General features: G+C 36.0%; 1 long non-coding RNA gene across 1 annotated transcript; it reads left to right on the forward strand.

The window, feature by feature from the left end:
* Positions 1-11,502: 11,502 nt before the first annotated feature.
* On the forward strand, positions 11,503-12,851 carry LOC139714991 (uncharacterized). Its single transcript, XR_011709777.1, has 3 exons — positions 11,503-11,633; positions 12,309-12,412; positions 12,798-12,851. It is a non-coding gene; the product is annotated as an uncharacterized lncRNA (long non-coding RNA).
* Positions 12,852-19,057: the final 6,206 nt, after the last annotated feature.

Below are 19,057 nucleotides of genomic sequence, written 5' to 3' on the forward strand. Positions count from 1 at the left end.
GACCATTTCTCTCTCCTTTACTTCCCCTTCTATTACAGCCAGCACTACTACAGTGTAATTGTAACTCCTGCTCATGCTACACGTACCACTACAGGACTCAACATTAGCTGTGGCACTGATGGCCCGGGGCCACTAAAACTTGATGTCGGGCCACCAAATTTTTAAAAAGGTTACTTCTTGGTACCCCATCCAGGCAAAATAACGTGTTAGCATCAATAGTGTTCAGGCTTTTTTTGCCCCACAAAACCCCCATTTTGTTTTGTTTAAATGTGCATGTTTAAAGTTTATGGGGTATCATGCTCAATATGAACCACAGTTATCATCTTTCCTTTGGCTGTTTTTTTCCTGCTTAGCCATAGTTTTATTTTGGAGTATAAATGTTTTATTACTATGGATATTTATGTTGATGTATTTTCATATTAAGCAATATCTTGCTTTTTCTTTCTTCTGTAGATACTGGTTACATAGTGCTGGAGTGCAGACTGTGTTCAGGTTGCCTGCAGAGTTTGGCCATTGAACCAAGCTACCAACTCGCCGCCATAAGGTCAACTATAAATGATTCTTGGATTGTGATCTTGAATGAAATGGTAGACTCATGCCAACACTAACTTAGAATGGAGTTTTGGAATTTAATGCTGGGTGCCTGGTCTAAACATTTGATTTAATTCATGCATAGATTAAACTGAAATTGCTCGTAGAGCTGGGTTTGATGTGAATCAACTTAATTGCCATAAGTATGCAGTTCATGTGAATATGATTCACTTTTGGGTTAATTATTATGATGCTGAGTTGGTGGATTTGTATGTACCTTTCACTGGTTGTTTTATGTGGACTAAGGTCTGATGTTATTGTATAGTGACAATGTCTTTCCCTTTAAAACAGCACTTTTTGTAACTAGTGATAAAACATGCTGTATGAATTCGATACTGTTGTTATTTTATGTTGCTGTTATGTAATTGTGCATCTTCCTTTTCAAATGTAATTTTCCTGGCATACTCTCAGCTCTATATTTTTTTCCCCCGAAATATGAAATCTCTGCAATCTAGTTTCCATGAATGTGCAATTTCATTGTCTTATCACATTTTATATGAACCTTACTGAATGTATGCATACTCTGAAATTGTAGCCATATAAGGCAACAAAATTAAAGGCATCAATCAAACTTTCCATGTGACTGGCTGACCCTCGTCCACTACTATGGACTTACATGTACTCAAGCCAAATGACTTTGGGATCACTGGAGAATAGATACTGTAAAACCAGAAATGGACACAAAAGTATGTCCAAAAAAAAAAATTACAACGGGACCCTCCGCAATGATAACTTTAAAAAATGATGAATCAATCCAAATACAATTTCAGGGTACGAAACTATAACTCATTGCCCACATCTTACAGAAAACCCCATTCAATTTGCTTCAGTGATCAAAGAGAAATGAGGAATTCTGTTGAGCATGTCAGGAATCTCTTCCCTCCAAGTTCTGTCAATTGTATTCACACACAAAAGCATCCAAGTGCTAAACTTGGAAGAATCAGACTCATGACATACTTTACAACAATCCACATTTCTCTGTGACCGCTTAACCAAATTGAATGGGGTTTTCTGCAAAATAGAGCTAAGATGTTATATTTTAAGACCCTGAAGTAGCATTTAGACAGTTTAATCATATTGGTTGTTATCAATGCAAAAATCTGATTGTAATTTTTTTTTTTTGCGACATACTGTACACCATAGGCATTGCATGCCAGTGGCAATTCTCAAAAATTTCATGCCGCAAAAAATGCCATTAGCTCCAATTCGCGAAAAATTTCATGCCGCAAAAATATCTTGCTTTACGGTAGCTGCCAATATCTATCCAGTCCACAATAGCAGACAAAACCTAGCCAGTTAGATATCATGGTTGGTTGAAGCATATTTTTTTTCATGATATACCATATCTTACCCTAAACAATAAGATATATCTTTTTACTGTGAGAAGTTATCACTAACCATACATATTTTGCAGTTATACTGCATAGCAGTAATAACCACACTGGATGTCATTCTTTTGTAGAAGTGACCAATATATTTAATTTGTGTTCAATTACCTTATGAGTAATGAGTCGGGCCATAGAATGTGTGACTCTGTGTCTGTGTATGTGTGGTGTATTGTTAGTATTAAGAAGTATAGTTTTAATGAGGAAGGGAAGTATATTTGCTTAAAGGGGAAGGCTAGTAACTGATCAGTGGGAATCAGTGGAAATGCTGGGAGATGATTGTTCCAATCCTTATGGGATTCATTCGAGAGTTCATTGTATATCTATTGTTGTGTGAAAATGATTTGCTTCAGAACGGTCTCATATTCAAGTAATGTGCAGATAATGCTCCGTCACTGACCAGGGACGCTAACCTGGAAGCATTAAACTGCACATTACTTGAATATGAGACCATTCTGAAGCAAATCATTTTCACACAACAATAGATATACAATGAACTCTTGAATGAATCCCATAAGGATTGGAACAATCATCTCCAAGCATTTCCACTGATTCCCACTGATCAGTTACTAGCCTTCCCCTTTAATTGTGTTATTATTATGTACAGAAATGCAACTGACTTTCCAGCTACAAAGTGAATACTGAAATACTATACAGATGCCAATTTGCATAAGATGATTGAATGTATATGATCTGTATAAGAAGTATGAAATAAAATAAAAAAATGCTGGAAGTACACAGGGTGTTTTTATGTATACATATATATTAACAAGGCTCGACACTAACTTTTTGGTGGCCAACATTGACATTTTGTAGCCGAAAACATATCTTTTTTAAAGAAGTGATTTCGGACATGTATTTCTGGTGATGGCCTTCTTCTTTTTCTTCCTCTTCTTCTTCTTCTTCTTCTTCTCCTTCTTCTTCTTCTTCTTCTTTTTTTTTTTTTTTTTGGGGGGGGGGGGTTGAGGAATGTAGGGGGTTTAATTATATCTTAGAAAATCAGTGCATGAAAGGACCAAGGATCAAGTGATATCATTTACTATGATGTTTTCGTCGAGCAGTAAACATTTATAAACCAAGGAATTTTGTTCATTTTGAACCTACACTAAGAATGCATGTTTTTATATAAGACATTAAGATATATGACCCGCTACAACAAAAGGATCCTAAAGTCGCTGACGGCCGAGGAGAGAAAATCGAGTTTGAAGTGACACTATCGAAATTGGTCAAAACAATCGGATTTCTGTTTTTGGCATAATTTTGTAGTGTAATGTCTTGTCCATCGTCTGCCGATATTTTGAAGCTAAATGATCAAAGGAAAGGCAAGAAATCAGCGTTTTTCTGGGCCATGATTTTCCGATTTTCAATGTAACAGAAATGTGTCCGACGATTCGGATTTAGCGCCACAGCTAGACTCCGCCCCTAGCAATGAGGGAGCGATCTTATTGGTCAGTGCGTGGCATCCTGATTACCAATTGGTCGTGTGTAGACTGCTGGCGCTAAGCTTGGAGGAACATGGCGGAGGTCGCTAGGGGCGTGTCTTCTATTGTCAAGGGGTGAAAACTGTCTCGCCTCCCCTTGATCATGATAGCATTGGAAGGACAACTTTGAAGGCGTTTTTCTCGAAACTCTGATTTCCTCAACCACTTGACATGCGCTGATAAAATCATCGATATCTCTGCAACCAAGTACTGTTATGAGCTGTGCTATATATAAAATTAAAGTAGAAGAGTAAGGGAATAATGTCATGACTTTTTCAAGAAATTGTCCTCCCCTGACTTTCGGATCCTTTTGTGGTAGCGGGTCACATATGTCATGATGTGTAATTATATTTTGTACCAAGTTTCCATGGTATTTGGTCCATGCTTTATTACAATGCTGTCTGTTATAGACATTTTCTTGTTAGGACAAAATTTCCTGCGTAACTTCCCCAAGCTTCCCCAAGCCAAGTGCACTGTGGCTTCTGAATTGATACAACTCCACTTTGCAGGGTCTTATGGTGTTATATGTGTGCTACTCCATTCTGTCACTGTAAGTACAAATACTGCCCTGAGATTACTGGTGGTATGGTTGTGCAATTATATCAAAGTGAATATATTGTATTATTGATATATTTCACGCTAAGTGTGCTTCAGAAGAGGTGATTCTGTGTTAAGAGTGTAGTCATGTTATTTGTTATGAATCCTATGAATATGCATTTTTGTAAATGAATGGAGATGCCTGTTGAAGTTTGAATATGCATTAGTATGCAAATTCACAAGACGTATCGCAAATTGCAGTCCAGATTGGCCGTGCTCTCACAAAGTGGCTAACTTTCGAAACATTTTGGGGAAGCAATGAGCTTTGACCTAAAATCTCTTGAAATACCACAAACACTAACTGTTTAGCATATTGTACATAACTTTGTATATCAAAATTCTGTTTTACTTGCATTCCAAATGGATTTTTATCTCAAAACAAAAACAAAAACAGAATCTGTGCTAGTCTGCACTTTTAGACTCTTTGTATGTTTGTGCACAACAATCATAGTAATGAAGTATCACACTATTATTTTTTTTCCATGTAGTAGATGTTGTTACTGAATTAACAAGTCATGAAATCACAATAGGGAATTGCTTACAGTAAGATAAGGAATGTGTTTCATATTATACAATTTGGAGTTTTGAATTTACAATTTGTCATGTTATATTGTACATCTTTAAAAGAAACCCTTTTGAGTTTACTTTGTAATGTTTGTCAATTTTTGTCAGTTCCTGTTTTTGTTGTACCAGGTTGTTTCCTTTTATGGCAAGCTACCCTTATGCCAACCGAATTGTTGGTTTTTTTAATGTTATTTGACGTCAAGATTACATTTGCCAAACCCTGAAAAAAAAAACACCCTCTTGTCCAGATACTCTAGGTGTAAGCTTTGAAAGACAACTCTTAAATGAATCTTGGAAAAATTGAACAATATTGATGAAATTGATGAATAATTATGCCACAGGTTTCAGAAATCTAGCAATCATTAGAGAGCAGCAGTTGAATTTCTGACATGGTGTATTTGCATGTGTCTGACCTGGAAATTTCTCTTTTTTTCTCTCCACTTATCTCTTCAATGAAAGATTCTCCTCTGCAATTTGGGTATATATTTTTCTCATGTTGTGAAGTTGCTTCTGGAAAACAAGTTATCTGGGAAAAGGTGTACATTTTATGGTTATTTTATTTAACAAATGGAGGGGTTCTCCACAGCTTTTCTTTATAGCTTTATCTTGAAATAAAAACTCATCACCTGCCCTTATCCACATTTTTTTTTCAAACTTACAGTGATTCATATTAAACTTTTGCAGATTCTACTGTAAATGTTTAACTCAAAAGAGAGAACTTTTAGTTTCTTTGATTGCAAAACTTCAAAAACTTCTTTTTTTTTTCTTTTTTTTTTCTTTTTTTTTTTTTGGGGGGGGGGGGGGGGGGGGAGATGAAAGTGAAGATGCACCTGCCCATCATGCTACTGCATTCAGTTCTCAGTTGCTTGCTCCACACTTCTCCTCCCCTCAAACCCAGAGTCTAAACATTAGCTTCTCATCTCGTGCTAAAAAACACCACTATAAAATGCCATATAAATGCAATTGTTATCATTATTATTATTATTATTATTATTATTATTATTATTATTATTATTATTATTATTATTGTCATTATTATTATTATCATTATCATTATTATCATTATTATTATCATCATTATTATCATCTCTAGGTCAAACACTTGCCACCTTGGATGCTGCTTTGTCATTACAGAATGAGTACAGAAATCCCTACAGTCTGACACCAGGGCCCGTTTCATAAAACTTGTTATCAGTGACATGTTGTCACAGTTGTTATAAGCTACTGAAATCCTTGCATCTGACTGGCTAAGAGCAAATTTGTCACAGAAATGTGGCAATTGTCACTGATAACAAGTTTTATGAAACAAGACCCAGATTGTGTGCGCAGTAATTTGACTTTACTGACCAAAATGACAGAATGTTAAATGTGGGCCAGTTTGCTGTCAATTTTGAAACTGAAATGATACAACTCATAAACAAGAAAAATGGCAGTAAGATTTCAGAAATATCGGTTTGGTGTCTCGGGCAAGATTTGCCTCTCTTAAAGATCGTGACCTTTTATCATGAATGTCTGTCTTTTGTGCATCTTTAGAATACTGTACCCAAACTGATGATTTGAATCCCAATGCTGGGTGTATGCAGTTCGCATACCGCGCGCTAGAACTATGCGCAGTATACATGTACACACACATTTGTTTTTGCCTGTCAGGCAATGTGTCATTTGACGTAGCAGAACCTTGTCTGTAGTACATTGTACACACTAATGCCCTCTGCTCACTTATACTGGTATAAAATTATCATAATTACATGTAGGAGTTGATAAGATTGTACACAGTCATTAGGCGTTTTCACATCAGCCCGATAAAAATCCAAGCTCGAGATATTTTTCGCAGAAAATAGTCAGCAAAATAGCGCGCTATTTCGAAACATCGGGCTGATGTGAAAACGCCTGTAGTTCTTCTAATGGAACTATGCAAATTTCTTGAATCACCTGTTTCTTTCGGAATGATATTCTATCACTTAGGGTATTTTTATCATTCATTCGGTTTTAGAAAATCAATGGATTTATTATGGAAAGAATCTGACCATGAATGACTTTGCATGTAAGTCTTACATTTTTCGTAATCCTATGACCATGCCTGTGCTTATGTCATTCACTATTAAAACAACATATCTTGGTGCCTAATAGAATTAAGTCATGAACTCTTATCTGTTCCTGAGCGTTTATGAGTTTCGTATGAGAATAGACTGGGGTTGAATAACAAGCCTGAGATATACATAATGTATATGTATATGTATATGTATGTGTATATGTATAATTATGTGTGTATATATATATATATATATATATATATATATATATATATATATATATATATGAAGAGATGTTCGCAAAAAGCGATAAGTCCATATTTGCCAAATGGAGATATTTGCAATTAAATGTCAAGAAAAATAAAGAGAATAATAAGAAAATTTTGGCTTCTTTTGACCATAACTTCAAAAATGTACCTTTATATGTAGTGACCAATATATAATTTAAAAGGTATTATTTTGTACTTTATGACAGAAACCATACTTCAAAATCTTCAAAAATGGACTTATCGGTTTTTGCAAACAAACTCTTTATATATACAAGTACACACATAATATATATGATTGTATATGTATATACAACATGTATTATGAAGAGTTTGAATGCAAAAACAGATAAATGCCATTTTCAGAGTTGTTGTTTTTTTCCTCAAGTAAGGTCTTCATCAAAATAGAGAGAGATGATCTTTAAAATGATACTGCACTTGTTACAGAACAAGAAATGTTTATGAAGAGTATGAAAATTATACCATCACAGATATTTTGATAACACTGGTATTCATTCTCTTTTCAGCGTGCTTCAATTGCAAATTTCCCAAGTTGATGAAAATTGATATACCACGATTTTTTAATTGGAAGTCTTCACATCAATAAATAAATAAGTATAATATATACATATGTGTGTGTGTGTATATATATATATATATATATATATATATATATATATATATGTATATATGTATATGTACCAGTTTGTTTCTTTATACATTATATAAAGAAACAAACTGGTACATGTAATTAATGCATTTTTGGCCAGTAAAGCATGAGTTTATTCGACTCAAATTTTCGGCGTCCTATAAGAAGGCGTTCAGGACGCCGAAAATTTGAGTCCAATAAACTCATGCTTCATTGGCCAAAAATGCATTACCAGCATGTATACATGTATAATATGAATAGAGGGAGAGAGAGAGAAAAAGTCAAACCTGTCTTAGTGGCCACCTGTCTTTATATCTCCCTCGGGTGGCTGCTATAGACAGGTTTGACTGTATATTATGTACATTCACATAGGAAGAGTTTGTTCGCAAAAACCGATGTAAGTCCATATTTGCCAAATGGAGATATTTGCGATTAAAGGTCAAGAAAAATAAAGAGAATAATAAGAAAAATTTGGCTTCTTTTGTCCATAACTTCAAAAATGTACCTTTATATGTAGTGACCAATATATCATTTAATTAAAAGGTATTATTTTGTACTTTATGACAGAGACCGTACTTCAAAATCTTCAAAAATGGACTTATCGGTTTTTGCGAACAAACTCTTAACATTTTGGTGATTTATGATTATGCACACATTGTTATATAATATTGATGTGGATATGATTATTGTCACAAGAGTTGCTCTTTTGCATGATTTCAAATGATGTTAGTTTGATTTTGAGACACTCCCACCATTACAAATGAGGTTTTAATTAAAAAAGAGGTACATTAGACAAGTACAGAGTACCGTGTACATGAATTCAAAACTGAATGAGTCAGTGAGGATTGCCAACACGCAGACATCACAAACATGTACAGAATTATACAGGAAAGGGGTAAGGAATATAGAGGAAAACGAAGGAGAAAGAGAAGGAGAAGAATTAAGGAAAATCAAAGGAAGAGAAGAAAACGCAAAGGAGAAAAAAGAAGAACGAATCATGAAAAGCAGAGAAGATGAAGAGGAGAAAGAGGATTAGGTGGAGAAGAGAAAGAAGAAAGAAAAAGAAGGAAAAAGAAGGAAAAAGAAGAGAAAGGAGAGGAAAAGAAGGAAACAGAGTAACATAAACATTCTCTAAAAAAGCAAGTTTCGTGTCATATTCAATCCGTGAATGCTTCAGGATCATTTTCTACACACAATGAACTATCAGTTCACACACTCCAATACGTATACAATGATTCCACTTCTATTTCGTTTTGGGTATTTTGTAAGGCGCGCATTCCTTGGTGCATGGTTCGGGGAAGCCTTGTGCAATACCTTTGGCAAGAATTGAAATAAATATCCAACCCTCTCAGTCAAGGGCGCCGGAAGCGGGGGGCAGAGAGGGCACTTGCCCCTCCCCCCAATATATATATATATATATATATATATATATATATATATATATATATATATATATCGTCGGTGTTTTCACGAAGTGGCACGACCGGCAAAAATCGAGTAAATTTTTGATTTTAAGATTTTTGCATGTTATGATAGTAAATACCGAGATCTACAACCTGACAAATTTTTGAACCTCAATCTCAAATAATTACGTAATAATAACGACCGTGTCACTTCGTGAAAACTTCGACTGGTCGGTCTACGATTTTCACGAAGCGGCACGATCGCGGGTTGCTGGTGCGTATACGCCGGACGTCATCATAAATCATTTATCTGCCAAACGTCCTCGTACGCGCGCGTCTAAGATGGCTGCGCCCAGAGCAACGGAAACTAGACAGATGAAATCGGTAAAGTTACATTTCGCTCTGTATTGACACTTTAATTGTTCGAATTGTTCACAGTCTTGAATGTAGATTTATGAATGAGGAATTAGAATATCAAAACAGCGTAAATATGTATTCTTGCAGATCACATTGACTTCGTTTGGCGCTGTCCTAGCTTCGTGATCTACGTGTGCAGTCCCACATCTATTATTCGGTGTAAGTGGAGAATAGGCAGGGAAAGTGATTCGACCTAAAGTCAAATGAACACGTCTCACATTTGCATCGAATCTTAAACGCACTAACTGGTGATATATTGTGAAGTTTTATTGTTACCTGTATTACGAGCTCAAATATGTAATGCTACGACCTACTTCTTCCCAGGTGGCAGGTAGACTGATTTAACTCTCTTATCTTACTTGATTATGTCTGAATCTTCCAGGAATTTAGATCCATAGCTGTTTAATAGGGAGTCTATATCTAGGCCTACAACTTCAAGATCTAACTAAGATAGCTAACAGTGTTACAGTGTTAATATTGTTCTTGAATACCGTTGGCGTTACCTGTCCAGGTTACTCTAAAAGTGATGTTATTTCACTGACTGCCTTTGAATTCTCAATGAAAAAAAAAATTTTTTTAGAGTTACTTCTGCTACTAGTACAAGTCTAGCATTAAATCAGGGAGGTCCTCTTCCCACCTCCCTGTCTAAATTGAGGCGTTACCAACAACAATGAAGAGTTTGATAATGTTGTCGAGAATACCGTACCAGCAAATTTGATTTGGATAGACAACAAGCAAAAAAAAAAAAAAAAAAATTGCTGTGCAACGTTTATGCTCACCACCTGAATTCATAAATTATTCTATTATGCTATACTGTAGTATGAGCTTAAAAGCCTCAATGTGGTCGTAATTGGCTTATACGTGGCAAGTACTTTTGCCTTAGTTTGCGATTTTTCGTTTTGTTTATTTTTATTTTCTACAATCTATGGTTCTTTGAAACACAGAGGTTTTTTTTGGGGGGGGGGTGGAGGCTGGGGATTCGGAGCTGGGCAAATTGTAAAATTAAACCAAAGAGATGTTCATAAACTTCAGATTCTGGTAAGACGTAAAATATAGACCTGAAAGGGATGGGGGGGGGGGGGCAGTGTGACGTTTTGCAAATCTGTGCATCAATTTTATGATCTTACAGAACTGGTAGTGATGGAGTTTCATGTGACTGACATCTTTCATTCATCTTCCATTACAAACAGATATTGAGGCATTTGTGTGGACAACCCAACAACTTGCAGACTGGAATGAAATGAGTGCTGTCCTTCGATGATGGGCTACTTTACAGTATTCCTGCAGTTTTCTCCTATCATCTCAAGCTTGAACAAGAACTGTAAGTTACATTGCTATCTGTCAAGGATTTAGAGTAAATTAGACAGACCAGTGTGTAATAGACAGTGCAGGCACACTACTAGTAATAATAATATTACTACTAGTAATATGATTTGCCACATACTGAAATAATTGTTTTGATTACCTTTGAATTCTCAATGAAAAAAAAAAATGATTTGAGAGTTACTTCTGCTAAAAGTCTAACGTTAAATCAGGGAGGTCCTCTTCCCACCTCCCTGTCTAAATTGAGGCGTTACCAACAACAATGAAGAGTTTGATAATGTTGTCAAGAATACTGTACCAGCAAATTTGATTTGAAATAATGGATAGACAACAAGCAAAAAAAAAAAAAAAAAAAAAAAGAATTGCTGTGCAACGTTTATGCTCAGCACCTGAATTCATAAATTGTTCTATCATGCTATATTATGAGCCTAAGAGCCTCAATGTAGACGTAATTGGTCTATACGTGGCAAGTACTTTTGCTTTAGTTTGCAATGTTTCGTTTTGTTTGTTTTGATTTTCTACAATCTATGGTTCTTTGAAACACAGAGGGTTTTTTGGGAGGATGGAGGCTGGGGATTCGGAGCTGGGCAAATTGTAAAATTAAACCAGAGAGATGTTCATAAACTTCAAATTCTGGTAAGCTGTAGAATATAGACCTGAAAGGGATGGGGGGGGGGGGGGGGGGCAGTGTGATGTTTTGCAAATCTGTGCATCAATTTTATGATCTTACAGAACTGGTAGTGATGGAGTTTCATGTGACTGACATCTTTCATTCATCTTCCATTACAAACAGATATTGAGGCATTTGTGTGGACAACCCAACAACTTGCAGACTGGAATGAAATGAGTGCTGTCCTTCGATGATGGGCTACTTTACAGTATTCCTGCAGATTTCTCCTATCATCTCAAGCTTGAACAAGAACTGTAAGTTACATTGCTATCTGTCAAGGATTTAGAGTAAATTAGACAGATCAGTGTGTAATAGACAGTGCAGGCACACTACTAGTAATAATAATATTACTAATATGATTTGCCACATACTGAAATAATTGTTTTGTCTTACTCTTTCTTTAATTACAACTGTATTTGTAGTTTTATGAATGTGAAGCACTGACATAACATGTAACATGGAATCCAACATTTTGACATCTAATTACCTGTAGTCATGTTGCATTTTGTTATAAAGGCAATGCTGTCCCTGAGTCTGATTTTGATATGGTAGCAGTATGCAATTTCTTCAGTGTCATGTATCTTTCAGGACTGTTGTAACTAGTTTTTTATTGTTAGTTTGATTATTGTTGTGTTTTTATTTTTTTATTGGGAGGGGGGCAAGGGAGATGAGGAAGAACAGTTATACACTCTGTACTGATATGAGATACCATCAACTTTGCCAAAGTCAATGGCACATACTGTATGACAAATTCTTGGCAGAGACGATGAAAATGAACTGTCTCAATATACATTTATAGTTTTACTCATGTCAATGTGTTTTTTCTTTGTACACTCAGAAGTCAAATGTCTGAGACATTACTTGCATGGAATTAACTATGTCACTGCTTTTCACTTGTGATGTCCTGCTTTCTTTATTCTTTACTTTAGTTCTGCTCCTGATTCTAATCAACAATATGTTCATTCACCATTTCGTCTGGCTTAGCATCCTCTTCTTACTGCACTCAAGGGTTACATTGTGCACCATGCTAAAGGTGAGCAAGATATAAACAGCAATCCATGCAACACCTTTTCATGTAGTATTTGGTTTTATTTTGTCATAGACAATTACTAAGAAAATCCAGTGTCAATGGACAATTAGGTGTAATCCTAGTACAGTCTTCTTATGCACATTATCCCATTGATTTAAACTTTATGATAAAAAAAATGCATTAGCACTTTTGAGTAAAACACTACCAAAGTGTTTATATGAAAGGAACATTATCATATAATTATTTTCTTAGGGAAATCGGTGTAGTTTAAAAAATGTGGAAAATTTATTAAGAAGTATGTTATGACTGTTGTATCAAATGTCATTATTCCCCTCTGCAATGGAGAAGTAACATTGTCTGTGAAAAACAATTGTTCCTCTTTGCATAGGGAGAGAAGCAGATAACAACTGTCTACTGGAGAAAGCCAAGAGAAACCCGAAACAGCTGCAAATGACTAGGGTGGCTGAGCTGAACATCTGCACTAAAATCCAAGCCTTGGGATCATTATGGAAGGAGATCATAGCAATATTTCACCACAATCACAGAGTTGCTCCACACAGCAGCAGCAAACTTTTCACAAGAGTGTGTACTTTATGAATGGACAGGCAGGTTCTGGCAGAACATTATTTCGATGTTCTTTTTGATTTTCTATTTAATGACTTTGGGTTTGTATGTGTGCAGAAATGAGGGGGGGGGGGGTAGTGGTGTCTTAAAGTAGGACATCATTTCTAATAATGATAATATTGATAATAAGAATAAGAATAAGAATAATAATAATTATAATAATCAACTGTGCTTATATAGCATATGGAAACATTCTGTATTATGCCTTTTGTGCTCAAGGATAGAAATGATCTAACAAAAACATACAATTGCAATTACAATGATACCTTGTTTCACATTTAGACTGTAATGACAGGTGTTTGCAAGGCAAACTTAGATTTGTCAACATTTGCAATTCATTTTAAATTCTGGGTAAGATTATTCCATATAAAATGGTAGAGACATTACAAGCAAATGTATGCCATTGCTTTTTTATTCAGAATAACAAATAAGTCACTACCTTTTCAACGAAGGTTTCTCTCTGGTGTGTTTCCTATTTAAAGTAGTTCTTTCAAATAGTGTGGATTCAAAAGTTAATATCAACATTTTGATCTGTATATGAATTTTGACTGGAAGCTAGTGCAAGCTTCTTAGCACCGGTGAAATTTTTTTTCATAGTTTTGGAATTTGGACACTACTCTTGCAGTAGAGTTTGGAATAGCTTGTAATCTCTGTATCTGTTTGACTGACAATCCACAAAGTAATGTAATTAATGACAAGATCAACATGTCACATTAAGAAACCATGAACTGAATGTACTGCTGTGCATTTATCAGTAAAGTCTCAAATTTTCCAAATATGATATGTGAAAGAATCAAGGAGACATTAAGGGACATTAATCCTACATACTGTATCTCTCACTGTCACCTTATTCACTGACATTACTCTTGATAACCATCAATCCACGGGTCTCTCTATACTGCTTTGTCACAATGATGCCATCCTCAATTTCCACTGTATTATGCTTCCCCTCTCTGACTTTAAACAACAAAACCATACCAATGTTAAATACCATATAGATGTCTCTTCTTTTACTCTGTTTATGAACCAGCTCTCCCATCAAACTATTCATTTTGTCTCCCTTAGCCCAGCCACCATTATGCCAAACCCATAAACAATTTTCAGTATTTTTGAATTATGCCTACCACAGCACCTGTGACACCACAGCAGACGTAAACTAAAGTCAGGACCAAGTCAAGTCAAGTTGTGCAAGTTAGAAAGGTATTAGTAGACTGCAAAAGGGATATAAACAATTGGATGCCTACATTTCCTCTGCTTGCTCTCTCTCTGCAACTAATAAATGACTAATAAACTTTGACAGAAAATGTTTTCTTGGATGATAGATGTACTGGAGTACATAGCCATATTATTGCAGTCTGTGTCCACATCAGAAATTATGGCCTAGACATCATTATCTATGTCTTTCTATATTGCATATTGTTGTGGATTTTATTTTTGAAACAATAATGAGTAAATGCAGATCTGATAGCCACTTCTTACTGAGCTTAGATAAGGAACTTTGTGTATGGTATCCTCTAGCAGTGAGAGAAAAGAAAGGGAAACATGAGGATTTTTATATCTTGCAAAATAACATGGTATGGTAATAAATTATATTTCAGGCACATACTGTGCATAATATGAGTGCTTACAAACTTTTACAAAATTAGGGAAGATCAAGACTGTTTGCAGAAGATTTATAATACACTTTGTGAACTGTCACAGCAATTTAAACATCAATTAGTTCAGTCGCTGTCTACAAGATTGTATTGCCTTTGATATGAAGAAGGTTATCCATACCAAATCAGCTAGTGTCTTTGTAATTATGTACTTGTATTCATATCATCATATTCTAGATTGATTATAAAATTAATGTTTGGTAAACAGCATTTGACCAGGTTGAAGTTAGGTTATGGGATATGGAAGGAGGTGGAACATTTTGGTCATTATTTTGTAAGATTTTTGGGCTGTAAAGGCAAAAGTCAGTCTAGTCTCATACGTCTGACTGACATTTTTGAATCTACGAAAAAAAAAGAAGAGATATTGTAGTACCCTGAATGCCATAAAATATAGATATCAAGGTGGGTGATACATACAGAGCTTTGGTATAAATGTTAGAACATAACAGAAACCTTCGTTACATCTGAAAAATAAATGAAAGGTAATGTACTGTACCTTAACTTCATTCAAGTTGGAATCTGCATTATATGAGTAGTATGATCCACGTATAGTTTATTGAAAAGCCATATTCAAAACTCGTGTACACACGTGGTAATAAATCTATGAATGAGAAAAGATACCCAAATAAAGCTCATTTAGTTTTTATGTAATTTAAAAAATTTTGTAATGTGTCACGTGTAGGAAATAAATAGAGAGAGAGATTGTGTTTTTGTTTGTGTGTATGTGTGTGTTTGCGTGTGTGTGAGGGAGAGAGAGAAAGAAAGCGAAAGAAAGGGTGGAAAAGAGAGTGATATTACCAGCACAGAATTATTTTCTTTACAAGAATGACACATTCACAAAGCAATATAGCAAACTGATTACATTTCATATTCGAAAACAACATGCTTCGTGGTTATAGCACGAGATACAGTAATGCTCCGAGGAAGAGAGTGAATCTTGAAAATTATGATCCGAAATAGTGTGCATAAAGACCGATGCAATGAGCTGAGAGCAATGATCAATGTGTAATATAATGAAGAACAACTCAATAACAATGCCTTTCTGCGAATGGATGAGAGATTTAGAAGGGGAAAAGAAAAAAAAAGTATCAAACAAAATCTTGATACCCAATTCATATCACTAGCATACAAAGGAGCATCGCTAATGCGCGCGCTCGATTATGTGCGCGCGCGGCTATGAGAAATGATGAAGATAACCTAACGCGCAGCGCGTGCGCGCCGATGGTGTCACTTCGTGAAAAATGAAATCCGCACCATGCGCGAAGAATCAAAGCGGCACGGCCGACGGTGCCGGTTCGTGAAAATATTGGAAGCGTTGTTTACGTGTTTTTGTGTTTTCACGAACCGGCACGACGGACTTTGCCCGATATTTCAACGAAACTTTTGTTTTTCACGATGAACCAAGAACATGAAACACACAAACAACTCCTAATCTGTCGTTCAGTGTGATATTTAGGTAACTGGACGTGAAATATAGGCGCAATCATGGATTTTGCAAAGGCAAAAACTTCAAACGCGATTATCTCGAAACTTACTTTCGTGGCTCCGGGGCCGGCTGTGCCGGTTCGTGAAAACACCAGCGATATATATGTATATATATATAATTCATATTTTATATATTTTTTTTTCGGGGGGGGGGGGGACAAAACGAGTTTTGCCCCCCCCCCCCCCATGTGCCCCTTGAAAGTTAACAATTAATAAACAATCAACAATTGATATGAATATAATAAAATACCAAAATGAACAATAAAGGCACTTTTCTTGACTAAAAATTGTCAATTTCATAACTGAAAATGCGAAATTTTCGCCCCCAACGGGGCACTTACACTTATAAGTAAATTTGGTGTATAAGTAGCCTCGCGTCCTTCGACGATTGTGCCCCCGAAACATACCTTTAGTAAACCCTCTCATTTTTCATTTTTTCTTCTTAGCTTTCTAGCAATATAAGAATAGTTATCATTGCTCGAACAATGCGATCACGCTTAATGTAAGCTTAAGCTTTTATGAATGCATTTCAGACTAAAACTAAATGGCAAGGTGAAAGTGGCTCAAAAATGTATGCTGGCGCTAACCTGCATAGCCTATGCACGTAACGCACCCAGCGGCTCATCCGCATTATGGAATACCATCACAAGATGGTGAACGAGTAACACTTTAGTGACTTTACCAAGAACATTTCAACAGTTTTCGGCTCATTAATAATGGATTATCGTCAGAAGCAGCGCAGGTGCTATCAACGTGTGTAGTGTTTTACCGAAGGCTGTAGTCTGGAGTCATAATACAAACACCTTTTCTTTAGATTTGCTACGAAAAAACTAAAGTTTGTTCGCAATGAGTATCAATCTGCATCAATAATATTATGGTGCGAATAAAGAATTAAAGATTGTAATTAACTTATGAACAATTCGCGCTGGAACTGACGCCTCCAACACCTAATTGTATCGTTTAGATTTCTTCTGTTACGTTTAATTCCCTAGAAATTTATTTTTAAATGATCTATATAAACGCGACTTTTATACTCTGTTTTTACAAAAAGTCTATACCATATGAGGGGTATCCCCCCCCCCCTTCCCTCCCTCACACACCCTCCCCCGGCCCGCTCGGTCGCTTCGCTCCCTCGCCGAGGATCTCACACTGTCACATGAATGTGCCCCGTCGAGATTTTGCCCCCCCCCCCCCCCCCCCCAAAAAAAAAAAAAAACACGAAAAAACACCAAAACAAAACAAGACAAAACAAACAAACAAACAAACAAAACGAAGTGTTCCGGCGTGCTTGCTCTCAATGTAGGCCTATGGTGTGATTGGCCAACAATATCATTTTCTCTAACGGCATATGATTTTTTTTTCCTTTATTCCACAGAATTTTTTGCTCATGATCACTCTCAGGGTAAATGAGACCACTGCGTGATTCCACTTTGCGCATGAGCATAAAAGGTCATTTGCCCAACAGGCATTTCGGTTTCTTAGTATACACTGATGTAATATAAGTATTGTGATGTGATGATTATTCATGTCTAGATCCTTTTAAATGGTGCAGCTTGCCAGCACATCCACCTGACACCAAGCCTGGTATAATTGGCAATATCAAAAGAAAAGGTTGCTATTGCATTCAATATTTGTTAAAACAACGAAATGGATGCCCTGCTAACAACTGACGGACTATTCTGGGCACCTCGTCTAGACGAAATTCTTTCATTAACATTCATGAATTCCATATTGTTTCGTCGGGCAATTAAGCTTATGCATTATGTCACTTTAAAAACGAGTGTGAAGTGCCAATAATCGAGAAAGGTCATTTGTACCAATGTGTACATGAGCTAATTACGAATTGGCTTATACACTCGGGATTAACGCTGAAGCTCTCAAGAAAATCTTTGGCGACAGATGGGAATTCATAATATTTAAATACTTTATAAAATCGAAACTGGTTTTACGATTGTATTCAACACCATTGTAAACATCTTACAATATGAATAAAGCACGATGAGTAATACAACAAGACGCGTCCTATGATAGCTTTGCTATGTGGAATTTGTAAGACGGGAACAGATCAATAAAAATCCGAAGTCGCTGTCAAAGTTGACTCTACCATGTCTATACTACACGGTCACTCACCTCAACTGAACAATTTGCCAACATTCTTTATTCAATCAGTGTAGGCCTATGCATTATAATGAGGGTTAGTTGTTACAAACCAACCTGCTTGCCCGAGGCCTGCTAATTTTAGCTTTTGAAATGCGTTGATCACAGTTTTATAGGTGCTATCACACTGAATTCTTAGGCCTCGGCGGAACCCAATGTCCAAACGTTTTGTATAACCTGAATGCATACTAATTAACCAGCTTATTATTTTGGACCACTGATCTCGATCTGGCAGAAATACTTGTCATAACAGCAGATGTGTTTACCGCAACAGACATCAATAACTTCCATACGGGACAGAGCTGACAAAAAAAAAAAAGAAAAAAAAATGGAATGTGTGCAACTCGGTCAATTTATTATAACGTATTCATTTATTGTATGCATACTTCTTTTGCAAAAGGTCACAAATCCTGACGCGGGTTGGATGGCTTGCCTTAGGCCGTGTACCTGGGACCTGGTTTACCTGGCGAAATATCTGACACAAGTGTTATATGTAAACAAATTCCAGCTTGAGACACTCAGTGATTGATAGAGCGCAGGTGCAGCGATTCGAGAAGGATAACGTTATGCATGAAAGAAGTAAAATAAAAACGAAACAAACAAAATTGAAATCAAACTATTTGGCAGTCCAGAAAATCTTTGTAGCTTGCAATTAACTTCTACAATTATAGCCTTTATACACAATACACTGGTCTTCCATACCAACAAACATGATTCACCGTTTATA

The sequence above is a fragment of the Diadema antillarum genome, unplaced genomic scaffold (genome assembly GCF_040938485.1).
Source record: "Diadema antillarum isolate AM-2024a unplaced genomic scaffold, OU_Dant_1.0 seq00002606_RagTag, whole genome shotgun sequence".
NCBI classification, from domain to species: Eukaryota; Metazoa; Echinodermata; class Echinoidea; order Diadematoida; family Diadematidae; genus Diadema; species Diadema antillarum.